Source organism: Oncorhynchus tshawytscha, unplaced genomic scaffold, assembly GCF_018296145.1.
Source record: "Oncorhynchus tshawytscha isolate Ot180627B unplaced genomic scaffold, Otsh_v2.0 Un_contig_16617_pilon_pilon, whole genome shotgun sequence".
In the NCBI taxonomy this organism is placed as follows: Eukaryota; Metazoa; Chordata; class Actinopteri; order Salmoniformes; family Salmonidae; genus Oncorhynchus; species Oncorhynchus tshawytscha.
This window is the reverse complement of record NW_024606386.1, coordinates 1-8203: the sequence shown is the minus strand read 5'-3', so window position 1 is coordinate 8203 and position 8203 is coordinate 1. Positions and strand designations below refer to the sequence as shown.

Genomic DNA, 8203 nt, shown 5'->3' with positions numbered 1-8203 from the left:
ACAGAGCCACTTGTCATCAGAAAGGTGATCTCTCAGCAGAATATTTCAATGACTTGACATGTTCTGGTTGTGAATTCAGGCTACAAGGTAAGACTCTTCCCAGGGATTATTATAAAGTGTGAAGAGAAATTAAATGTATGGTGTAATTTTAGTTTAGTGAATGAAAGTAAAACACTCAGATGTAACAGTCCCTTTCACCTGGGACAGCTACGTGACAGTTCAATCATACAAAATGGCGCTAACTGGGCGTAGGCAATGAAATGAAAAAACATATTGTTCATATATTCGTATATTGTGGATATTTTACAATTTGTATATTTTTTCATGTATTATAGTTCAATGACATGTTGGATCTCTGTTTAGGGGTCATTGCTCGAAAATGAGTCTCTCTGGGGAGAGAGAGGAGGGCGGCCATGCCTCTAAAATGAGTCTCTCTGGGGAACATGACACCAAAGCTAAGAGGTGAGATTACAATTTTGTTTAAGAATTTATGAAGAGTTTATATCCATAATTTTTTCACATTTGTGTTTTTTCATCAGAAATGAAGTCTTCTGGGTACCTTCATGTGTAAAATATTACTGTTCTAAGATTCATAGATTTTAGTGTCTGATATTTTCTCCTAAACGTCAACTGAGCGGTGCAGAGACACCATTCAAATGTGTGCAGATTCATTACATCTTCAGCTGGAAACACTAAGTGATGTTGTCCGTCTGTGACCAAGAGAAAGTGGTCTTAGTTCAATTCTATGAAATTATTTAGTATTTATTTTCATTTTGGGGGCTGAACATCACAGCGAATATTGTTACATCACAGCGAATATTGTTACATCACAGCGAATATTGTTACATCACAGCGAATATTGTTACATCAGAGCGAATATTGTTACATCACAGCGAATATTGTTACATCACAGCGAATATTGTTACATCACAGCGAATATTGTTACATCACAGCGAATATTGTTACATCACAGTGAATATTGTTACATCAGTGAATATTGTTACATCACAGCAAATATTGTTACATCACAGTGAATATTGTTACATCACAGTGAATATTGTTACATCACAGTGAATATTGTTACATCATTGTTACATCACAGCAAATATTGTTACATCACAGTGAATATTGTTACATCACAGTGAATATTGTTACATCACAGCGAATATTGTTACATCACAGTGAATATTGTTACATCACAGTGAATATTGTTACATCACAGCGAATATTGTTACATCACAGCGAATATTGTTACATCACAGCGAATATTGTTACATCACAGTGAATATTGTTACATCACAGTGAATATTGTTACATCACAGCGAATATTGTTACATCACAGCGAATATTGTTACATCACAGCGAATATTGTTACATCACAGCAAATATTGTTACATCACAGTGAATTTTGTTACATCACAGCGAATATTGTTACATCACAGCGAATATTGTTACATCACAGTGAATATTGTTACATCAGTGAATATTGTTACATCACAGCAAATATTGTTACATCACAGTGAATATTGTTACATCACAGTGAATATTGTTACATCACAGCAAGATGAAACTAATATTGTTACATTCTCTAGATTCTCCCGTTTCATTTGATCTATAGAGCCCCACAGTGGAGGTGTCATAATACCCATAACACCTAGCGGTCAAACAGGGAAATGGTTCCAATAGTTTTATAGAGCCCCACAGTGGAGGTGTCATAATACCCATAACACCTAGCGGTCAAACAGGGAAATTGTTCCAATAGTTTTATAGAGCCCCACAGTGGAGGTGTTGTAGTACCCATAACACCTAGCGGTCAAACAGGGAAATGGTTCCAATAGTTTTTCCACCATACATTTTTCCCCATAGGGAATTGTAGAAACACTTCCAATAAGGGCTGTGTAGGGCGGCGCGGCGATTCTTGTGGGCAAATTTTGTCATCAAACTTTGTCATCAAAGTCTGGCCTTCTCTGGATTTATGGTGCTTTCAAGGACCACACCCCCTCTCACTGAATAGCAGGCTAGTGATTGGAAAAGACTTGGACCCCCTCTCACTGAATAGCAGACTACTGATTGGAAAAGACTTGGACCACACCCCCTCTCACTGAGTAGCAGGCTAGTGATTGGAAAAGACTTGGACCCCACTGAATAGCAGGCTAGTGATTGGAAAAGACTTGGACCCCCTCTCACTGAATAGCAGGCTAGTGATTGGAAAAGACTTGGACCCACTGAATAGCAGGCTAGTGATTGGAAAAGACTTGGACCCCCCCTCTCACTGAATAGCAGACTAGTGATTGGAAAAGACTTGGACCCCCTCTCACTGAATAGCAGGCTAGTGATTGGAAAAGACTTGGACCCCCTCTCACTGAATAGCAGACTAGTGATTGGAAAAGACTTGGACCACACCCCCTCTCACTGAATAGTGATTGGAAAAGACTTGGACCACACCCCTCTCACTGGATAGCAGACTAGTGATTGGAAAAGACTTGGACCACACCCCTCTACTGAATAGCAGACTAGTGATTGGAAAAGACTTGGACCACACCCCCTCTCACTGAATAGCAGGCTAGTGATTGGAAAAGACTTGGACCCCCTCTCACTGAATAGCAGGCTAGTGATTGGAAAAGACTTGGACCACACCCCCTCTCACTGAATAGCAGGCTAGTGATTGGAAAAGACTTGGACCACACCCCCTCTCACTGAATAGCAGGCTAGTGATTGGAAAAGACTTGGACCACACCCCCTCTCACTGAATAGCAGGCTAGTGATTGGAAAAGACTTGGACCACACCCCCTCTCACTGAATAGCAGGCTAGTGATTGGAAAAGACTTGGAATAGCAGGCTAGTGATTGGAAAAGACTTGGACCCCCCCTCTCACTGAATAGCAGGCTAGTGATTGGAAAAGACTTGGACCACACCCCCTCTCACTGAATAGCAGACTAGTGATTGGCTTTGCAGACATGGTACAACACATGTGTTGTGATAATAGTGGGTAATATCACTGGGGAAGACATGGTACAACACATGTGTTGTGATAATAGTGGGTAATATCACTGGGGAAGACATGGTACAACACATGTGTTGTGATAATAGTGGGTAATATCACTGGGGAAGACATGGTACAACACATGTGTTGTGATAATAGTGGGTAATATCACTGGGGAAGACATGGTACAACACATGTGTTGTGATAATAGTGGGTAATATCACTGGGGAAGACATGGTACACTGGGGAAGACATGGTACAACACATGTGTTGTGATAATAGTGGGTAATATCACTGGGGAAGACATGGTACAACACTGGGGAAGACATGGTACAACACATGTGTTGTGATAATAGTGGGTAATATCACTGGGGAAGACATGGTACAACACATGTGTTGTGATAATAGTGGGTAATATCACTGGGGAAGACATGGTACAACACATGTGTTGTGATAATAGTGGGTAATATCACTGGGGAAGACATGGTACAACACATGTGTTGTGATAATTGCATTGTTTGCTCTATAACCTGCTAGTTCATATGCTTTGCAACCATGATATATAAGCCTAAGGCCCAGACAATAAGAAGACACAGTGGCAGATTCAACCACACCTTTGTTTCATCACTAAATCAGAGAGTCTGTCCGGTGGAGTCCACAACACATGTTGCATTTAACAGACAGTTACAACTAAACGATACCAACAACTATTTAGTCTCATCAACGTAAGCTACATATGTGGCAGTCCATGGTTCTGATTTATGTGTGTGTGTGTGTGTGTGTGTGTGTGTGTGTGTGTGTGTGTGTGTGTGTGTGTGTGTTCAGCAGATTTCTCTACTTGTTGTTGATGTTGAAATTCAACACACGGACACTCGAAGTCAAACTTAAATAAATAATTTAGTTAACTGGAGAGGATTAAACCACCTCAATGCACCACAGTAGAGAAGATATAGCACCCTGTCACAGTCACCTGCATGAACCAAAACAGAGTGAGAGAAGAGATGGCACCCTGTCACAGTCACCTGCATGAACCAAAACAGAGTGAGAGAAGAGATGGCACCCTGTCACAGTCACCTGCATGAACCAAAACAGAGTGAGAGAAGAGATGGCACCCTGTCACAGTCACCTGCATGAACCAAAACAGAGTGAGAGAAGAGATGGCACCCTGTCACAGTCACCTGCATGAACCAAAACAGAGTGAGAGAAGAGATGGCACCCTGTCACAGTCACCTGCATGAACCAAAACAGAGTGAGAGAAGAGATGGCACCCTGTCACAGTCACCTGCATGAACCAAAACAGAGTGAGAGAAGAGATGGCACCCTGTCACAGTCACCTGCATGAACCAAAACAGAGTGAGAGAAGAGATGGCACCCTGTCACAGTCACCTGCATGAACCAAAACAGAGTGAGAGAAGAGATGGCACCCTGTCACAGTCACCTGCATGAACCAAAACAGAGTGAGAGAAGAGATGGCACCCTGTCACAGTCACCTGCATGAACCAAAACAGAGTGAGAGAGAGATGGCACCCTGTCACAGTCACCTGCATGAACCAAAACAGAGTGAGAGAAGAGATGGCACCCTGTCACACCTCACCAGGTAGAGAAGAGATGGCACCCTGTCAGTCACCTGCATGAACCAAAACAGAGTGAGAGAAGAGATGGCACCCTGTCACAGTCACCTGCATGAACCAAAACAGAGTGAGAGAAGAGATGGCACCCTGTCACAGTCACCTGCATGAACCAAAACAGAGTGAGAGAAGAGATGGCACCCTGTCACAGTCACCTGCATGAACCAAAACAGAGTGAGAGAAGAGATGGCACCCTGTCACAGTCACCTGCATGAACCAAAACAGAGTGAAATGAGAAGAGATGGCACCCTGTCACAGTCACCTGCATGAACCAAAACAGAGTGAGAGAAGAGATGGCACCCTGTCACAGTCACCTGCATGAACCAAAACAGAGTGAGAGAAGAGATGGCACCCTGTCACAGTCACCTGCATGAACAAAACAGAGATAAGAGATGGCACCACAGTCACCTGCATGAACCAAAACAGAGTGAGAGAAGAGATGGCACCCTTTCACAGTCACCTTTATTTAACTGGCACCCTGTCAGAGGGCTAGAAAAACAGAGAGAAGAAGAGACACCTGTCAGTCACCTGAGAACAAAACAGTTTATTTAACAGCAGGTAAATGAGGCAGGATAAGGAGAATACCTTTAGACCTTATTTAACCAGGTAGGCTGTTGAGAACACCTTTAGAACACCTTTAACCAGGTAGGCAGTTGAGAACACCTTTAGAACAAAACGGTCTTAACAGCAGGTAAATGAGGCAGGATGAGAACACCTTTATTTAACCAGGTAGGCTAGTTGAGAACAAGTTCTCATTTACAACTGCGACCTGGCCAAGATAAAGCAAAGCAGTTCGACACAGACAACAACACAGAGTTACACATGGAATGAACCAACATACAAACAATAATACAGTAGATCTATATACAGCATGTGTAAATGAGGCAGGATAAGAGAGGTAATAAATACAGTAGATCTATATACAGCATGTGTAAATGAGGCAGGATAAGAGAGGTAATAAATACAGTAGATCTATATACAGCATGTGTAAATGAGGCAGGATAAGAGAGGTAATAAATACAGTAGATCTATATACAGCATGTGTAAATGAGGCAGGATAAGAGAGGTAATAAATACAGTAGATCTATATACAGCATGTGTAAATGAGGCAGGATAAGAGAGGTAATAAATACAGTAGATCTATATACAGCATGTGTAAATGAGGCAGGATAAGAGAGGTAATAAAAGGCGTCTTCCTAACTTAGTTGCCGGAGACGAAGGAAACCTCTCATTGATTTCAGCATGAGGCCAATGGTGACTTTAAAACAGTTACAGAGTTTAATGGCTGTGATAGGAGAACACTGAGGATGGATCAACTACATTATAGTTACTCCTCAATACTAACCTAACTGACAGAGTTTAATGGCTGTGATAGGAGAACACTGAGGATGGATCAACTACATTATAGTTACTCCTCAATACTAACCTAACTGACAGAGTTTAATGGCTGTGATAGGAGAACACTGAGGATGGATCAACTACATTATAGTTACTCCTCAATACTAACCTAACTGACAGAGTTTAATGGCTGTGATAGGAGAACACTGAGGATGGATCAACATACATTATAGTTACTCCTCAATACTAACCTCACTGACAGAGTTTAATGTGTGAAAGGAGAACACTGAGGATGGATCAACTAATTATAGTTAAAATCAATACAACCTAACTGACAGAGTTTAAAGAATGGCTGTGATAGGAGAACACTGAGCTGGATCAACTACATTATAGTTACTCATTTACTAACCTAACTGACAGAGTCATTAATGGCTGTGATAGGAGAACACTGAGGATGGATCATTTACATTGATAGTACTGAGTCAATTGTGCTAACCTCTGACAGAGTGAGTCATTGATAGCAGAACACTGAGGATGGATCATTTACAGACATTATAGTTGAGTCATTTAGCAGACGCTCTGATAAGTAGTGAGTCATTTAGCAGACGCTGATGCAGGGAACACTGAGGATGGATCAGTACTGAGTCATTATAGTTACTCCTGATACAGTACTGACAGAGTTTAATGGCTGTGATAGGAGTGAGTCACTTTAGGATGGATCAACTACATTGATAGTTAGTGAGTCAATACTAACCTCTGACTGACAGAGTTTGAATGGCTGTCATTTAGGAGAACACTGATGGATGGATCAACTCATTATAGTTAGACCTCAATGACTAACCAGTAGTGACAGAGTTTAATGGCTGTGAGAGAACACTGAGGATGTGAGTCAACTACATTGATAGTTAGTGAGTCAATACTAACGCATTGACAGAGTGAAAAGAAGGAAGCCTGTACAGAACAACAATATTCTAAAACATGCATCATGTTTGTAACACGCACTAAAGCAGAACTGAAAAACATTTGGCAAAGCAGTTCTCTGATCCTGAAAACAAAGTGATGTTTGGGGCAAATCCAGACAACTCTGACTGAGTAGCCAGTCATTTGAAGCATAGATGGTAGTGATCATTTAGCATTCTGATCAGTGTGAGTCATTTAGCAGACGCTCTGATCCAGTAGTGAGTCATTTAGCAGACGCTCTGATCCAGTAGTGAGTCATTTAGCAGACGCTCTGATCCAGTAGTGAGTCATTTAGCAGACGCTCTGATCCAGTAGTGAGTCATTTAGCAGACGCTCATTTTTGATCCAGCAGTGAGTCATTTAGCAGACGCTCTGATCTGATCATTTAGCAGTCTGAGTGAGTCATTTAGCAGACGCTCTGATCTAGTAGTGAGTCATTTAGCAGACGCTCTGATCCAGTAGTGAGTCATTTAGCAGACGCTCTGATCCAGTAGTGAGTCATTTAGCAGACGCTCTGATCCAGTAGTGAGTCATTTAGCAGGCGCTCTGATCCAGTAGTGAGTCATTTAGCAGACGCTCTGATCCAGTAGTGAGTCATTTAGCAGACGCTCTGATCCAGTAGTGAGTCATTTAGCAGACGCTCTGATCCAGTAGTGAGTCATTTAGCAGACGCTCTGATCCAGTAGTGAGTCATTTAGCTGATGCTCTGATCCAGTAGTGAGTCATTTAGCAGACGCTCTGATCCAGTAGTGAGTCATTTAGCAGGCGCTCTGATCCAGTAGTGAGTCATTTAGCAGGCGCTCTGATCCAGTAGTGAGTCATTTAGCAGACGCTCTGATCCAGTAGTGAGTCATTTAGCAGATGCTCTGATCCAGTAGTGGGGGACCTGATCCTAGATCATAATGAATCAGATTACATGGAGAGGGGGGGACCTGATCCTTGATAATAGTTAATCAGATTACATGGAGAGGGGGACCTGATCCTAGATCATAATGAATAAGATTACATGGAGAGGGAGACCTGATCCTAGATCGTAATGAATCAGATTACATGGAGAGGGAGACCTGATCCTAGATCGTAATGAATCAGATTACATGGAGAGGGAGACCTGATCCTAGATCATAATGAATCAGATTACATGGAGAGGGGGGACCTGATCCTAGATCATAATGAATCAGATTACATGGAGAGGGAGACCTGATCCTAGATCATAATGAATCAGATTACATGGAGAGGGGACCTGATCCTAGATCATAATGAATCAGATTACATGGAGAGGAGGACCTGATCCTAG

At 41.9% G+C, this 8203-nt stretch overlaps 1 long non-coding RNA gene across 1 annotated transcript; it reads left to right on the top strand.

The window, feature by feature from the left end:
- On the top strand, positions 1–1065 carry LOC121842163. The gene is made up of 3 exons (XR_006080971.1): positions 1–87; positions 364–462; positions 540–1065. It is a non-coding gene; the product is annotated as an uncharacterized LOC121842163 (long non-coding RNA).
- The last annotated feature ends 7138 nt before the right edge of the window (positions 1066–8203 follow it).